At 44.8% G+C, this 15,745-nt stretch overlaps 1 long non-coding RNA gene across 1 annotated transcript; it reads right to left on the bottom strand.

The window, feature by feature from the left end:
- Positions 1-7,145: 7,145 nt before the first annotated feature.
- LOC137208379 (uncharacterized) lies at positions 7,146-14,022 on the bottom strand. The gene is made up of 3 exons (XR_010935614.1): positions 13,942-14,022; positions 11,176-11,230; positions 7,146-7,488 (listed from the first exon to the last, which is right to left on the bottom strand). It is a non-coding gene; the product is annotated as an uncharacterized lncRNA (long non-coding RNA).
- Positions 14,023-15,745: the final 1,723 nt, after the last annotated feature.

The raw sequence follows: 15,745 nt of genomic DNA on the forward strand, positions 1-15,745 counted from the left end.
CTAAGGATCCCTTCCAGGGGATGGCTGCTTTCTCATCAGTGCTGTCCCCCCTACCTTCATTCCTCCTGCCTCCAGAACAAAGCTTGCTGACATACTGGATGGGTGAACTGACCCGGCTTCTTGGCAACATCCAATCCAGAACTAGCCTCTGCTTCCTTGCGCTCTCTTCAGAACCACCCAGCACAAGCCCCAATCCTATAAGAAGCCCCCTTGTAACTCTCTCCTATTGCAATGCCCCATGGTTCAAGGCTCAGAGATCTGCATTTTGAAGCAGGTCATTCCCCCACCTCGATTCTTTTGCACACTGCAGTGTTAGCAGCATTGCTCTGGTCAGTATATTGTGCTGGGATGTTGCCAATGCCTTTGTCCAGTTGGGACTTTGCCGTCCCACACCAGGGGTCCACAAGGCAAACCCAGCAAGAGCTCTCAGGACACTATGAGCAATTTGCCCATCCTGCCTCTCCTGATGAGAGTTCCTACTGCTTATTGTGGAGTGAAGGATGTTATCTTAGTCAGTGTGCATTGCTATGCCAAAAATATCATAAATCGGGTGGCTTAAACAGCAAACATTTTTTTCTCACTGTTCTGAGGCTGGGAAGTACAAGATCAAGGTACTGATAGATCCAGTGTTTGGTGACGTCTGCTTTCTGGCTTGTAGAACAGCCACCTTCTCACCATATGCTCACAAAGATGAGAGCAAAGGGAGAGACTGCAAACTCTCCTGTGTCTCTTCTTTTAAGGACACTAATCCCATTCATGAGGGTGCCACCCTTATGACCTAATTACCTCCCAAAGGCCCCATCACATTGGGAATTAGGATTCCCACATATGAACTTTGAGTGGACACAAACATTCCATCCATAACAAATATAGAGGTAGGAGTTTAAGAATTAAACTAAAAAGAGTATTTGTGTTGACAGTGCAATCTGAAAGGAAAGTGAGCTGTACAAACTTTTAGCTAGTTAACATTGGCTAAATATCATGTATTTCCCTTGTGTCTTATCTAATAGAACTCAGACTTGATTCAGCTATGTACCCCTTCCCAAATAATCCATAAACCTCAGGAGAAGCTGACTTCACTACCCTTGGCTCTAGGCTTGGGCCTGATTGGTTCAGGTGAGTTCCCATCCTCTTTATCCGGGGTTCGTTCAGGAATTGGCATGAAATATTCTGGCTAATGCAATATGAGAAGTGTTTTGTTGCAAATTTCTGTGAACCTTCTTCCTTGCTCCTCTGAAAGGCTTTCAGAAACGATTCTCCTTTTCTCCTGTTGGATATGAACAAGGGAGAATGTAGTCCTGGTTGCTGCTAAAGCCACCCTATGACCAGGAGGAAAACAAGATTTAGGATGCCGTTGACTCTGGACATCAGAGCAGAGTCATGGAAAGAGCCTGGGTCTCAATTATATCATGAGCCTGATATCAGCTTCCCCAAAGCCCACCCTATCTTTGGACTTCCTCTTATGTAAGTGGATTTTCAGTTTAATCCAGTTTGAGTTGGTTTTCTGTTACTGCAGCCTAAGGTACCCAGATTGACATCTTTTGACACAGGAAATAATACACACTCCAAAAGTTAAATCATGGCATGAAATATTGGTGCAAGCAGTGTCTGAAGACATTCTTTGATAAGAACCAATGAGCAGTCCACACTTCCCATCAAGGATGTCATTAAATGCAGAAGGTACATACTGCCTCCTATCAGGAAGCATCAGGCTCCTATGAAGGCAATTCCTGCTCCTGTAGCATTTGACTTTGGCAGACCCTGTTCTGACCAGCATTTCAGCCACTCAGCTATAGTCTGGACACTTAGCCTTGACTTGTGCCATTGATTTTCTTAAGACCTTTTTCAACTCTTGATTTCTCCGCTGCTATCCTAACTGGCCAAGGAGGGCGGCTGTCACTTACCTGGAGAAGCACTTTCATTTATATTCATGATTAATTTGTGGGGAGTCAGCTGAGAGGCAGCAATAGAAAAGCTGTTGCCTGGGAAACAAGATTCTTCCTGGAACTTTTTGAGAAACGTTGGGTCTTTGATGCTTCACAAAACACTCCATCTAAGAACTGAACCACCAAGGTAACCCTGCCCAGCTGTTCTAGAATGCAGAACTCCAGAGTCTGAAGTCATGGTTGACTTTTTTACTCTGCCTGAGTGTGTCCAAACTGCTAGAGGAACACTTTGTATTTCTTACTCAGAAAGATAAATCTACTCTGTAATCAACTCCACACTTATAGGCATAACTGAAGATAACAAATTCTGAGGGGCTCCAGACTGTTCTGTCTTCTACCTGCTGGGCTGGTGGTAGCATGTTCTTCTTTATCAGACCCTCATGGAAAAGATATCTTTTGGGCCTGGAGATGGAGGATTGTACACCACTGAGGAACTCCCAGTTTTCCCTTGAAGTAATAGCATGTTGCAACAGAAGCTGAATTTCAAGGGTAGCATGCTAGCAGGTTTAATAAAATATTAAAAACCATGCCATCCCACCAAGGTGTACAAGTGCTCCACTTTCTCCACACCCTTGCCAACAGTTACTGTCTTTTTTTTTTTTTAACAATAGCCATCCTAATAGGTGTGAGATGATATCTCATTGTGGTTTCGATTTGCACTTCCCTGATGATGACTATAGTGATCTTGAGCATCTTTTCATATACTTGCCCATTGGTATGTCTTCTTTGAAGAAATATCTATTCAAGTCTTTTGTCCATTTTAAAAAAGAGTTGTTAGGGCTTTTTTTTTCTTGAGTTATAGGAGTTCCTTATATATTTTAGAAATTAAGCCCTTATTTGGTTTGCAACTATTTTATCCCATTCCATAGGTGGCCTTTTCCACTCTACTGATTGTTTCCTTTGCTGTGTAGAATCTTTTTAGTTTGATGTAGTCCCACTTTATTTTCGCTTTTTTTAAAATCTGTGTTTTTGGTGTTATATCCAAGAAATCATTGTCCAGATCAATTTCAAGGAGTTTTCCCCTATGTTTTCTTCTAGGAGTTTTACAATTTGGGGTCTTATGTTTAACTCTTTAATTCATTTTGAATTCCATTTTATGTATGGTGTAAGATAAGGGCCCAATTTCATTCTTTTGCAAAGAGATATCCAGTTTTCCCAATATCATTTATTGAAGAGACTATCCTTTCTCCCTTGTGTATTCTTGGCACCCCTGTCAAATATCAGTTGACCATAAATTTTTGCACTTATTTCTGGCCTGTCTATTCTGTTCCCCTGGTATATATGTCTGTCTTTATGTCAGTACTATATTGTTTTGATTACTAGCTTTGTAATATATTTTGAAATAAGGAAGTGTGATGCCTCCAGCTTTGTTTTTCTTTTTCCAGATTGATTGGACTATTCAGGGTCCTTTGTGATTCCATATGAATTTTAGAAATTTTTTTTGTTTCTGTAAAAAACACCGTTGGGATTTTGATAGGAATTGCATTGTATCTGTAGATCACTTTGGCTAGTATGGACATTCAAACAATGAGTTCTTCCAATCCATGAATACAGATGTCTTTCCATTTGTTTGTGTCTTCTTTAATTTCTTTCAGCAATGTTTTGTCATTGGTGGTGTACATGTCTTTCACTTCCTTAGTTAAATTTATTCCTGAATATTTTATTCTTTTGGCGCTGTTGTAAATTGGATTGTTTTCCTACTTTTCTTTTCTGATAGTTTGTTGTTAGTGTATAAAAACACAACTGATTCTTGTATCTTGATTTTGTATCCTGCAACTTTACTGAATTCACAGAAGGACAAATACTGCATCATTCCACTTATATGAGGTATCTAAAATAGTCAAATTCATAGCATCAAAGAATGAAATAGTGATTGCCAGGGATCAGGAGTTGGGAAAACAGTAGAGCTGTCTATCATTGGCCATAAAGTTTCAGTTATGCAAGATGAAAGAGTTCTAGAGATCTGTTGTACAAAAATGTACCTGAAGTTAATAACACTATTGTATACTTAGACATTTGTTAAGAGTTAGATATTATGTTAAATGTCCTCACCATAATAAAATAAAATGTAAAAAAAGCCCACACAAACAAACAAACAAACAACCATGACCTCCCAAATACACATGAGAAATGTTTGCATCAAATAAAAATGGTGCTCCAAGTCAGGAATTTTGGTTGCAAGGGACAGAAATCTAACTCCAACTAGCTTTGGCAAAAAGAGAATTATTTGGCTCGTGGAAACTAAGGAAGGAAACATCTAAACTGCAGGAAGGAGAGGGGTGCAGCTGGCATCTGGAGGAATTAAAATTAGCAAGTCAAGTACTGACTAGAGTCTGGACCCTCTCTACACCTTTGCTCTCTGCTTCTCTCTCTGTGTTGGCTTTTTTCTCCCTCATTGCAGCCTGTACTCCACCAAATTGCTCGCAACGTGGCTGTCAGCAGCTTTGAGCTAGATTTCACTGCTTCCTGTAGCTCTTTCCCAATTCCGGAGCAACTCATGGAGATGAACTTGGATTCACCTGTTCAGGCTGGGTGCCTGGAAGAACCCCCTCCGGCCAGAGGAAGCCAGGCTGTGTAATAACGTAAAGGACCCCCATATAGTTGTGTGCATGGCCCAATGCTTCTGGAAAGAAAAGAGGTTCTTGAAAACAGTCCCTGAGAGGTTCACTCTGCAGAGCCTCAGCTATGTGGGAGAATCAAGGCAGCAAACGACAGGGCTGGGAGTCACTATGGGGACCAACTGGTCCAAGTAACCAGGAATCAGACTGACCAGGGGGCTCATCAAAGGTCACACAGAAAATTAGAGGTCAGAAAAACTGAGTGTCATTCTCTTCAAAAGAATTATACTTCTCAGCTTTTTATAAACTCACAACAAACAGGAATGTGTAGCCTATGATAGTTTGTTATTGCTTTTTAAAGAGGAATTGAGAATCCCTTCCTTCCTCTATGTTAGAAAACAGGAAAGGGGTGGGGGACAGCTCTCACGGGGCAGACGCTGTGCTCAGTGTTTCACGTTCCTCATTTCATTTAATCCTCACAGCACATCCCGAGTAAGCATACGCATTTTACAGATGAGAAAACTGAGGCTCAGTATAACAAGATAACTTGCCTAAGTTCACCCAGTAAATAAGGGTTGGAGTTGGTGGCAGGCAGCTGGTTAAAGACCGTCTCCATGGACCTGCCCTGTGTAGGAGGGGTGGGGATGTCGGCAGCTGGCTGAGAATCTGCTCAGCCCCGATATGGTGAAAATATACTTCTTTCTGCCACCCTTGTGAAGGATTCTTAATGAATCTCTGGGGGATATTTACAGATTAGGAATTACTTGCCCCCATCCTCCCTGGCCCACTAGGTAATACAGCAGGTCTAGACGCAGGATAAATACTTGTGCTTCCCCCTTTGTTGCCCAGGTAGCTGGAAGCCACCTTCAGCCCCAGCCCCCAGAATCTGCCTGAGAGGGCTCTAACCAAGCCCACCATGTTGCCTGGGCCTTGAGGTCAGCAGCACCTGTATAAATCCTTGTTTGGAAAGTTGTCATATACTGTATTTTCTCTCTAAAATGAGTAGGACTAATTTTTGACTTTCAGATATTTGACTTTCAACCATAAGCACATCATAATGAAAGCAGTGGATTTTCCAGGCTGGACCTTATTGCAGTACCTTCCAAATTATATTAAAATATTTATCTGTACCCTGAGTAGTCCACCGGGCTGCTAATTTCTTTCATAATGTCATGGTGTGCCAAGGCTAACACAGCTAATGAAATAATCGTCCACTGCCCCTCTCCCTCAGAGCAATCATTTCTTATCATCACATCTCAGAAACTATTCACACAAAATCATTTGAAGTAGTTTTGGGGACTGTATTATAAAGATGGATTTCTGCTATGAGAGTGAAATTCAATTTAAATATTTTCAGCTGGTTATCCAGGTATAAGAGAGCTTTCCCAGTGTTTAATGGAGCCATTTGTCTCTAGAAATAAGCACAAATGCAGTGTGACATGTATAGACCCAGAATCCTGCCATTTTTCTCTGGCTTGAGCAGCCAGTGGGGGAAAGAAAGGCTCTCTCTGGTAGCAATGAAAATCACAAAAGGCTGCTTTTCTCTTGGAGACACTGTGACTCTCCAAGGAACTGCAAGAAGAGTCAGGCTGCGCATTCTCATGGTCAAGGCACGTAGATTCCTGATCTAGAACATCCCCTTCTGTGGGTTCTGGATTCTCATTGTAGGGACCCTTTAAAACCAAGAATGCCTGGAATCTAGACTTAGGAGAAAGGCTGGCCAGGATTATCACACCATCCTAGTAATCTTATAGCAATTACCGGGGCTGTTATGATTCCTTCAGTTTTATGTAGAAATTGGCAAACTGCTTTCTAGTCATTTTTTATACCAAAAGTCAAGAGCTGGCAGACTCTTGCTAAAGAGCATTCAAAGATTGCTGACAACTAAAGCAAGAGCCACTCTGGTGAGGAAGTCAATAACTGGAGCTCATTATAGAAATTTAAGAACAGATGATATTACAGATAAAAATAATGTTAGTTAACACTGCATTGTGCTTGCTATGTTCTATCTAAGTGGTATATATCATTTAACTCATGTAATCCTTATCACTACCTGAGGAGGCAGGTATTACTATTATTCTCATTTTACAGATGGGGAAACTAAGGCATAGAGACTAATTCAAGGTCACCCAGCTACTTACTCCATCTCCGTTGTTCTTGCCTAGTTAATCTCCATTCCTGCTTCTGGTAACAACACTCCATTGACCCTTTGGGAGCCACCCACCCATCCCCCACTTGCACTGCCTGTGGTTTGCTTGAGGTTGTCACCTCCCTCTGTCCCATCCGCAACCCACTCCCAGCGACTGAGTTGGGTGGGTATGTGACTCAGCCTTAAGCCAATCAGCAAATTCCACCTCCACGATGTCTGATTCAGGGACAAGGCCATGGGCACAATCAAGCTGAAAACAACAATTTCTGCAAGGTTAAGAAAAGAGAACTCCTCTCTGGGCTCCACTCAGAGACGGGAGGAGGTAAGCCTAGAGCTGCAGGAGCCCCCGAGTGGAGACAGCGGTCAGTCTGAGAGTGTAGCCACCCAGAGCAGAGCAGAGCTGCAGATGGAAAGAGACGGGGCCTGAGGGTATTGTGGAGGCCACACATCCAGCTGTTCCCAAAGTCCGCACTGGACTTGCCCCACTTTTACTTTTTTTTTTTATTCAGCTGTTTTCCTTTTTCTTTTCTTTTCTTTCCTTTAATATTTGCAAGATTGTGCAACCATCACTACTATCTAACTCCAGAAAGTTTCATCACTCCCAAAAGAAACTCATTAGCAGTCACTCCCCATCCCCGTTCCTAGTAGCTGTTTGCAACCACAGATCAGTGCTCCAGCCCCTACAGGTTTCAGGTGGAAGCATTGCTCACTCAAGCTTCAGGTCTTCCTCTCCCTGGCTTCCATCCCTGCCCTGGGACAGCGTTGGTCCTCATGAGGATCGTTGAGGACATACACTGAGGATAATTCACATCCAGGGGTGCCTTCTCTGTTGTATCTAAACATATAGAAACAAATTAGGAATTAGAAAATCAACTGTGAAAGTGACAGTAAGAGGTGTAAGGCGACGAGTTGGTTGTAGCACGTGACTCTGCTGGTGGGTAGGAACCTGCCGCCCCTTGCATTCTGGATAAGATTGTCATTGAACCCCCAGGTTCAAAGCCTTTGCCACCATTACTGCAGATCACTGATGGAGCAGGGTCCCCAGGCTGCCACCCTGGTGCTTTAGGTTGTGCTGCTGACTCTGCATCACTTGTGTCAGTTTGGAACTTGGCTCCTGTTTGATTTCTTTTTCACTTAAACTCCACTTGCACAAAATTTACATTATGATAAGTTGAGGGGGAGATAAGGAGGGTGATTTTGGAGCCCCACAAATAACTCCCAAATTAACACCCAGCCTTCAAGCCAAACATCAAGGTCTTCCTAAGACCAACTGAACACTTAGCTGTGAGGCAGGGATACATTACAGCTTTAGTGGGCCTAAAGAATGTTTGCCTTCGTGGGCCACTTCTTTCATCTATCTATCACCTATCTATCTATCTATATTTATTTATATATTATATATTTATATATATATATAATCATATTCATGACTGTGTTGGTATAAGAAAAAATGTAATTTTAGCTGGATTGTATTTTTTTTTAATTCTGATTTTAAGAGAAATTAAAACTTGCTCATGGGTCCTTAAAAGTTCCGTGGTCCCTGGGCACCAGCCTACCATTCCTATTGGCTAAGTTGGCCCTGCCGTTAAGATAATACATTCTCCATCCTGCTTTATATCGGAGTGAGGTGGGATTTTCAGTCAGTGGAGAGAGAGTCTTCTACCTCTGAGGCCTCCCTCATAGCGTGGCCTTCTTGGTGCTCAGGCTGAGGCCGTGGTGAATCTCACTCTGTGCCCCCTTTTCTCTTTGCTCCCCTGCACTCAGCGGGGAGAGGACGAGGAAGCTCAGTCCAGGCACCTTGGGTTCCCCAGCAAACTCCTCACTGAGGGTGTTAAAGGAACAAGGACCAAGGGGTGAGGGAAGGGGCAGAAGGGGACCCATGAGCTATTGGGCCACGGCGGGCACTGTGTTGGCATTGGTTCGTTTCATATCCACGAACATCTGAGAGGCGGTCAGACAACAAGTACGCGTAAGGCCTTTACTATGTCCAGGTGCCATCTGAACACTCTAATGAGCTTATTTAATATTCATAATCACCTGAGAGGTAGGTATTATTTGTCTTTATTTTACAGGTGAAGATGTCGATGTTCAGAGAGGGTTAAGTAAAGATTTATGAGCACAGCCAGGGATAGACGCAAAGTGCAGGATTGGTCATTGCTAGAAGCTGAGTTTCAGGGACTCTCCTAGGACCACAGATGACTCATGCCCTCTTGGCATAGCACGGTCTGGCGTAGACTCTGACACGAAAGGACTGTCACCTGAAGCATGGACCACTGTGTGTGGTAAAGGGTTGGCAGTTTAGTCCTGGGCTCAGGGGCTCAGTGACTACCTCCTCAGTTGGGGCTTAGGTTAGATTCTGTGCCATAGAGACCAGGTGATATTGAGACTCATACACCATGGGTCTCAAGAATCCTTTAGTACAATAGACACATACCCACTTGTTTACCAAATCAGACACCTGGGAAGCAGGTTTCCAGTAGAATGGTATGACAGGTCCAATTATTTCATGTATAATTATTTTTCTTTTAAAGGGCCTGTTCCTAAGAAACTTGCCTTGCCCATAGTACCTTTCAGAACATAGCAGCCCATTCAACCGTCATGTGAGTCCGCCCAACGTCTAATAACAATAACAGCTAATAGCAACCATCATCGTGGTTACAATATTATTGGATGCTTATTGCGCTCCTGAAACACTTAAAATACTTTATATGTCATGTCTCTTTTAATCCTCCTAACTACCTTGGGAGATAGAAAATTTTTTTAATCTATTTTTTTAAAAATAATAATTTATTTGGCTGCGCCGGGTCTTAGTTGTGTCCCGTGGGATCTTAGTTGTGTCCTGCGGGATCTTCGTTGTGGCACGTGGGATCTTGTTCCCTGACCAGGGATTGAACCTGGGCCCCCTGCCTTGGGAGCACGGAGTCTTAGCCACTGGACCATCAGGGAAGTCCCTAAATCTATTTTACAGATAAGAAAACTGAGGCTCAAAAAGGTTGAGTAACTTGTACGAGGCTACATAGTGAGTGGTAGAGCCACGTCAAATCCAAATCTGTCTGATTCTAAATCTGGAGCTTATGACAAACATGTATTCTTCCAAACCTTAAACGTTAGTGTTTCTTATCCTCTGAAGTCAAGTGCTATTTCAGGAACCGTGACTGTCCGCGGCTGAAGCGACTCAGATTTGCACACTGAATCCTATTGTCAGAAGTTTCACATCCATGGTTTTCCAACAGGGATGATTTTACCTCCCAAATGACACTTGACAATGTCTGGAGATATTTTTGGCTGTCACAAACAGGGCAGGGGCAGAGGGTGCTACTGGCATCTAGCAGGAAGAGGCCAGGGGTGCCCCTGAACACTTTACAGCTCACGAGACAGCGCCCACAGCAAAGAATTTTTACCCAGCCTCAAACGTCAACAGTGCTGAGGTTGAGAACTCCTGTACTACATAAACTAGCGCTTGGATTCTAAGTCAAAATAGAAAAGTCATCCTATCTTGCCCCTCTTGATGCAGTGTGTCATTTGTCAAGGAAGCAAAGTACAGCTTTGGAAGCAGCCATCAGATACTGACTCTGAAATGAATGGCTTCTCAAGGGTCCTCCTCAGTAGGGTGACCAGATATGTTATCCTGCAAATTAGGACACTGACTCTGAAAGGAGACGCTATTTACAATTACTTCACGACACTGGGCATATACCTGGACAAATGGCCCCCTACTATTATTGAGTTCACTGTTAAAACATGCTCGTGGCAGAGGCTCGTGCAGCAGTAAAGACGAAATGCTGCCTCGTGTGTCTTGGCAATGACTTCAAACCCTCCCAACTTAAAGGTGCATTTTTTTCCAAGAACTCCCGAACACTTTAGATTCCCAGAGGTTGTTCTGGGTCTCTCCGTCATCCACACGAGTGACATCTAGCACCATCTGTTGGTTTTCAGACACAGCTGAAAAGCTTTTGCTCTGCAGCCAGTTCTGAAAGCCCGTCACTTGAACTTTGGCAATCGAGGATCTTCTACAGTTCATTTCATCTTGGCAAGCACCCTGTGAGGGAGGCCATGCGATATGGTCACTTTTAAGAAGTGTAAAGTGAGACACAGAGAGGCTGGTGCCTCTGGGGAGCAAAGCGAGTCCAAGCCCCTTATGTCTGTCATAAGACAGGAGACAGATGGCGTCACATAAATACACCCCCAGGGGTATAACTAGACTTCAAGAAAAACCTGAAAAAATGTTTTTACTACAACCATATCTACCTACCATCATTGTTAACAGGCATCAGTAAAGGTGTGTCCTGAGGCAAGGAAGAGCCGAGGTGGTCGAAGGGTTTGGGATGCGCTGTCTGCACTTGACAGCGCGTCCCCTTTTTTCTTCCACTCAGGAGGGCATATCAGAATGCGAGTGAAAGTTATTTCCTTGTAAGGATAACCTTGGCTGCATTCTGTTTTATTAGAAAAAAGATTTCGTCACAAGCTTTAATGTGTCACGGTAATTGCCTGTGACTCATCTTGTTGTTTGGCCATGACTCACCGGTGCTTTGGGCACCGTGCTCCAGCGTGGGGCTCCCCTCCACTGTGCTCCATCTCTGGGGAAACGAACACAAGTAGCAAGCAATAAAACACTGTCATTAGTTTAGTTCTTATCTTAGAATTGTTTTGTTCTTGATTTCTCTTTTGAACTCAAGATCAAATCCCGTGGTTAAAGCTCGTGGGTTTTGGGAAGGTAACAGTAGATATTTTGAGGCATGAAGTGTCTGGCTGTGTTAAGACTAATCACGGAAAAACGGGCTGGTGGTTAGAAAATAGTCATGAAAGGTAAATAGGGTACAATTAGACGTGAGGTCTTATGAAAAGAAATGAGCTCCCCCGACCCAATCTGGAGGACGTGATGCTGATAAGGTAAAATAGTAGGTTGTGAGGTTCATGTAGGGCTTTATCACACATCCTTTTTTTTTTTTTGTGGTACGCGGGCCTCTCACTGTTGTGGCCTCTCCCGTTGCGGAGCACAGGCTCCGGACGCGCAGGCTCAGCGGCCATGGCTCACAGGCCCAGCCACTCCACGGCATGTGGGATCTTCCCGGACCGGGGCACGAACCTGCGTCCCCTGCATCGGCAGGCGGACTCTCAACCACTGCGCCACCAGGGAAGCCCTATCCCACATCCTTTTAATTCTGCAATTAAAAGAGGGAAATAAGTGTGCTGTGTTTCTTTCTCCTCTAGAGAGATGGTGGAAGCTGTAGGCAGAGAGTTGCTCACTGACAACCAGAAGAGGAAGATGGATGATCCCAGCTCCTCAGAGAGTTTGCAGTGGAGTTTTCTCCTCTGCTCCATTCCATTTTTCCTTGTCATGGACCCTGAGTTCTCCCTGTCCCCAGCTGAAACACACTCCCTTCTGTTTGCATATGGCAAATGTGACAGTGCAGTGAGCTATGGGCTATAATCCAGCCTGATAGGCACCCTGGCCTGTGAGTGGAAGCCAGAAATAGTAGGCAGAAAGGCAAGTCATGGAGTTGAGGTGGCCTCCTGGAGTACTAGAGAGGCCCTGGAGAGCTCTGGAGGGCAGCTTTACAAATCAGCTTTCTTCTTCTTGTCTCCCATTCTTTGGGGCTTCTCCGTCCTTTTTTCATCTCCCATCCGCCCCCCCCCCCAGGCTACACTCTCCCTGTGATTCAGAGCACAGCTGTAGCACTGCAGGAATCCCCTAAACTAACTTCTGTTTGGGGTTTATGGGAAGAAGTGTCTCTCTCCATAGGAACTGTGGGGTCAGCTGAGGCAAGGTAGCTGGGAGAAGAATGATCCTGGGGACATCAGCCTGTTGGACCTTAAGAGTGCAAGAGTTGAAAGTATTGATACATCTTGTTTCAATCAATGAACCCAGTGGATTTGAATGTTACCCTACATCTGTGCACATAAGAAATGTCACAGTGCTCTTATTCTCCTAAATCAACTTTCATTGGCTCTGCACTCCCACCAACATGAGTGGCAGGAAATTCAGCCTCTCATGGAACAGGGGTCCCCCTTCCCCTCCTCTGGATTTTACCCAGGCTTGGAAGGTACGGCAGAGTCCAGAACATTCATCAAAGGCTCCTCTGGCCTTTGGGTCACTTTCCTTATTTAAGGAACGCATCGAGGTGCCCTTGAGGGCGGTGGCTCCAGAGCTTCCTTGTCAGGAGACCTTTGCTAGGACCCGTCAGGCTCACGCCTGACTCATTCCCATGGGAAGTCCTGCCTAAGCCCCACCCACAGCCCCAGTCCCAATGTGCCACATGGGAACAGGCCTCGGGTTCCTACTACCCAGTCAATCCTCGAAAGCCCCAGCCCCTCTCAGAGCCTAAGGAAGCTCTACGTGATCTTGCACCCTGTCTGTGTCTTCACCATCCTGACTCCTCAAAGCCTGCCTTATCCTTTTCCTTTGTCTGCAAGCATCCACCACGCTTGCAAAATGAGCCCAGACTTTTGTCAAAGACCGAGATGTTGGCAGGGGCGGTTTCTTCTGAGGGCTGAGACGGAGAATCTGCTCCAGGCCCCTCTCCCCGCTGCTGGCGGGTAGCCAGCTAGCTTTCTTGGCGTCTGCTGAAGCACCCAGTCTTGGCTTTCAGCTTCACATGGTGCTCTCCCTGCGTGCATTCCTGTCTCTCGATATCCCCATGTTGGACTAGGGGGCCCAACCTACTCAAAGATCACTTCATCTAATTACTAATTAATTACAACTGCAATGACCCTATTTCCAAGAAAGGTCACACTCTGAGGTTCCAGGAGTTAAAGCTTTGATATATGAATTTGGGGGGGGACACACTGAATCCATAACAGTGAGCAATTTGCCTCAGTTTTTCCTGAGGTTTTCCTGGTTTTAAAGTTCCATGTCCTGGAAACTTCCTCCGTCCCAGGCAAACCAGAACAGCTGGTCACCTTATTTGAAGACAATCCCAAAGAAGTAACAAAAAGTGTCCAATACTTGGTCATTTCCCGCTGTATCTATTTCTTGGGAACCTCAAGAAAAGACTGGCTGCTGGCAGATAAATTTGGGTATTCCTAGATCCCTTGGGTGACTGTCACTTCTTTAACTGTTGACACAGAGCAGAGAGTCACTAAGTGTTGATAAAATGTGAAGGAGAGTCACAGAGAGGGTTGGGCTAAGGGCCAAATGTGAGAGGAGGAAGGAGGGGTTGGACACTGGAGTATGGTGGAGAGATTACTCTTGGAAAGGAAGAGTCTGTGTGGGCGAGGTGTCTGTCTGAGATGCTGGGGTGCAGAGAGGAGGGCCTGTGGGGCGTTACACCTGAGCCCCCTGCCTCACCTGTTGAGAGCGAGCCATCACGCAGAGGAAGCCCAGCATCCAGTGATTCTAATCTCTGCCATGTTCTCTTGTTGCTTCCACTGCAGAAGAGAGGGAACAAACACCTCTTTAATTCTCCCATGACTTGAAGGTGATGAAGGTCACCTCTTAGAAGGTTCTAATCATGCTTAGAACACATGTGTTTTGCAAGTCTCCATCCAGGACTGATTACAGTGAGGACAGGGAGAATTAAATGTTGAGGAGGAAACCCACGCTAGGAGGGTGGAAGCTGGGTGGTTAGAGAAGGGTTCTGCTGTCCCCACTGTGGTCAGCTGTTGCTGCTGCTTACAAGTTAGGTTTCAGGAAGTTTATGCAAATGCCTCCCAAAGGATCCCTGTGTTATTTGACATGACCTTGAAATAATCCCCTCAAAATAATTTTTCCGATTACTGATCCAGCTGATAAAGAAATCAAAATAAACTCCCTTTTGTGAAAGCCACTACTGTGGATTTATAAGGGTGTCCTGGGCAGGCAAATAATTTCAGAAAAAGGTATGATTTTGACAAATCAGCGACTGCTCTTGTTAAATAATCATTCTCTTTTCAGAAGACCGGAAATAAGTCCCAGCTCAAGTGAGGCACAGTTAACTAGAGAAACATATTTTCTTGTTTATAGTCTATCAATAATACTATTATTGAGCAACTATTAGGTATAGAGCAAAAGTTTTAGGGATTCCAAATATTTTGCCCAGAATAGGGTTTCCCTCCATTACCAGATATTTATGAAATTTATGCCACTGTCCATATTGTTAATGACCCAGTCCTAGAAGTCGGCATCTCCCTGGTTTTAATTAAATTTAATTAAAACATCTTCAGAATTGCTCCAGGGCAACCCAGAACCTATCTTACAGATGGAAACACTGAGGTACTTTGTGCCTTATAGAAGTATGATTAGAGAACCAGCCAGAAGCAGAGTCATCTGAACTGATCCTCAGAGTTCTGGGGACTCCACATACCACTCCACATGTTGGAAGGGGTGTCTGATTGGACAATTTCCGTGGGTCCTGGGTTTTAGAGGGGTTCACCATGTGCCATCTGTTCTTTAGTTTTGGAATCACTGCAGCACGCCTTCCTTTCTGATTAGCAACCACCACCTGCTGTTGGAAGTCAACCCAAAGGATTTGGCTGGTGTCCCATGGCAATCTGTCACCCTGCCTACCCTTCACTTGTCTCTCCTCCATGCAGGAGAGGGTCACAGAGGGAACCCTGGGAAAAGCCAAGAGCCTCCGTGTCAGAAGGAGCACATGCAATGTGGAGGCATCAGGTTCCTCTTGGGTTCTGTGCAACTACTCCCACTAATTCCAGTACATTTTAATCACCCAAAAAGGAAACTCCGTGCCCATTAGCAGTCACTCTGCACTACCCTCCCCAGTCCCTGGCAGCCATTAACTTACTCTCTGTCTCCATGGATTTGGACATTTTGCAGTTAAAGACCTACCCATTAACAGCCAAGAAAAGGAAAAATTAAGGCCCAGGATAAAAGATGGAAAACCATTTTCACGACACTTCTTCTTGACTTCTGAAAAGTAACAACACCCCACTCTCTCTTCTCTAGCTGCAAGTCATGTCTTTCTTTTGCATCCACTGCCTACAGCCCACGGTGCTGTCCAGGGTTCAGCCCTGTTCGGGGCATCAGGGTGCGGTGTGCGGAGCTCCCTCTCTCTCTGTCATCCACTCTGTCCACTCCTGTGGCTTTGACAATCCCTTGTAGCAGTGGCTGCACCACTGGTCCATCCGAGCCCAGGCCCTCCTTCTGAGCTTTGATT

The sequence above is a fragment of the Pseudorca crassidens genome, chromosome 16 (assembly GCF_039906515.1).
Source record: "Pseudorca crassidens isolate mPseCra1 chromosome 16, mPseCra1.hap1, whole genome shotgun sequence".
In the NCBI taxonomy this organism is placed as follows: domain Eukaryota; kingdom Metazoa; phylum Chordata; class Mammalia; order Artiodactyla; family Delphinidae; genus Pseudorca; species Pseudorca crassidens.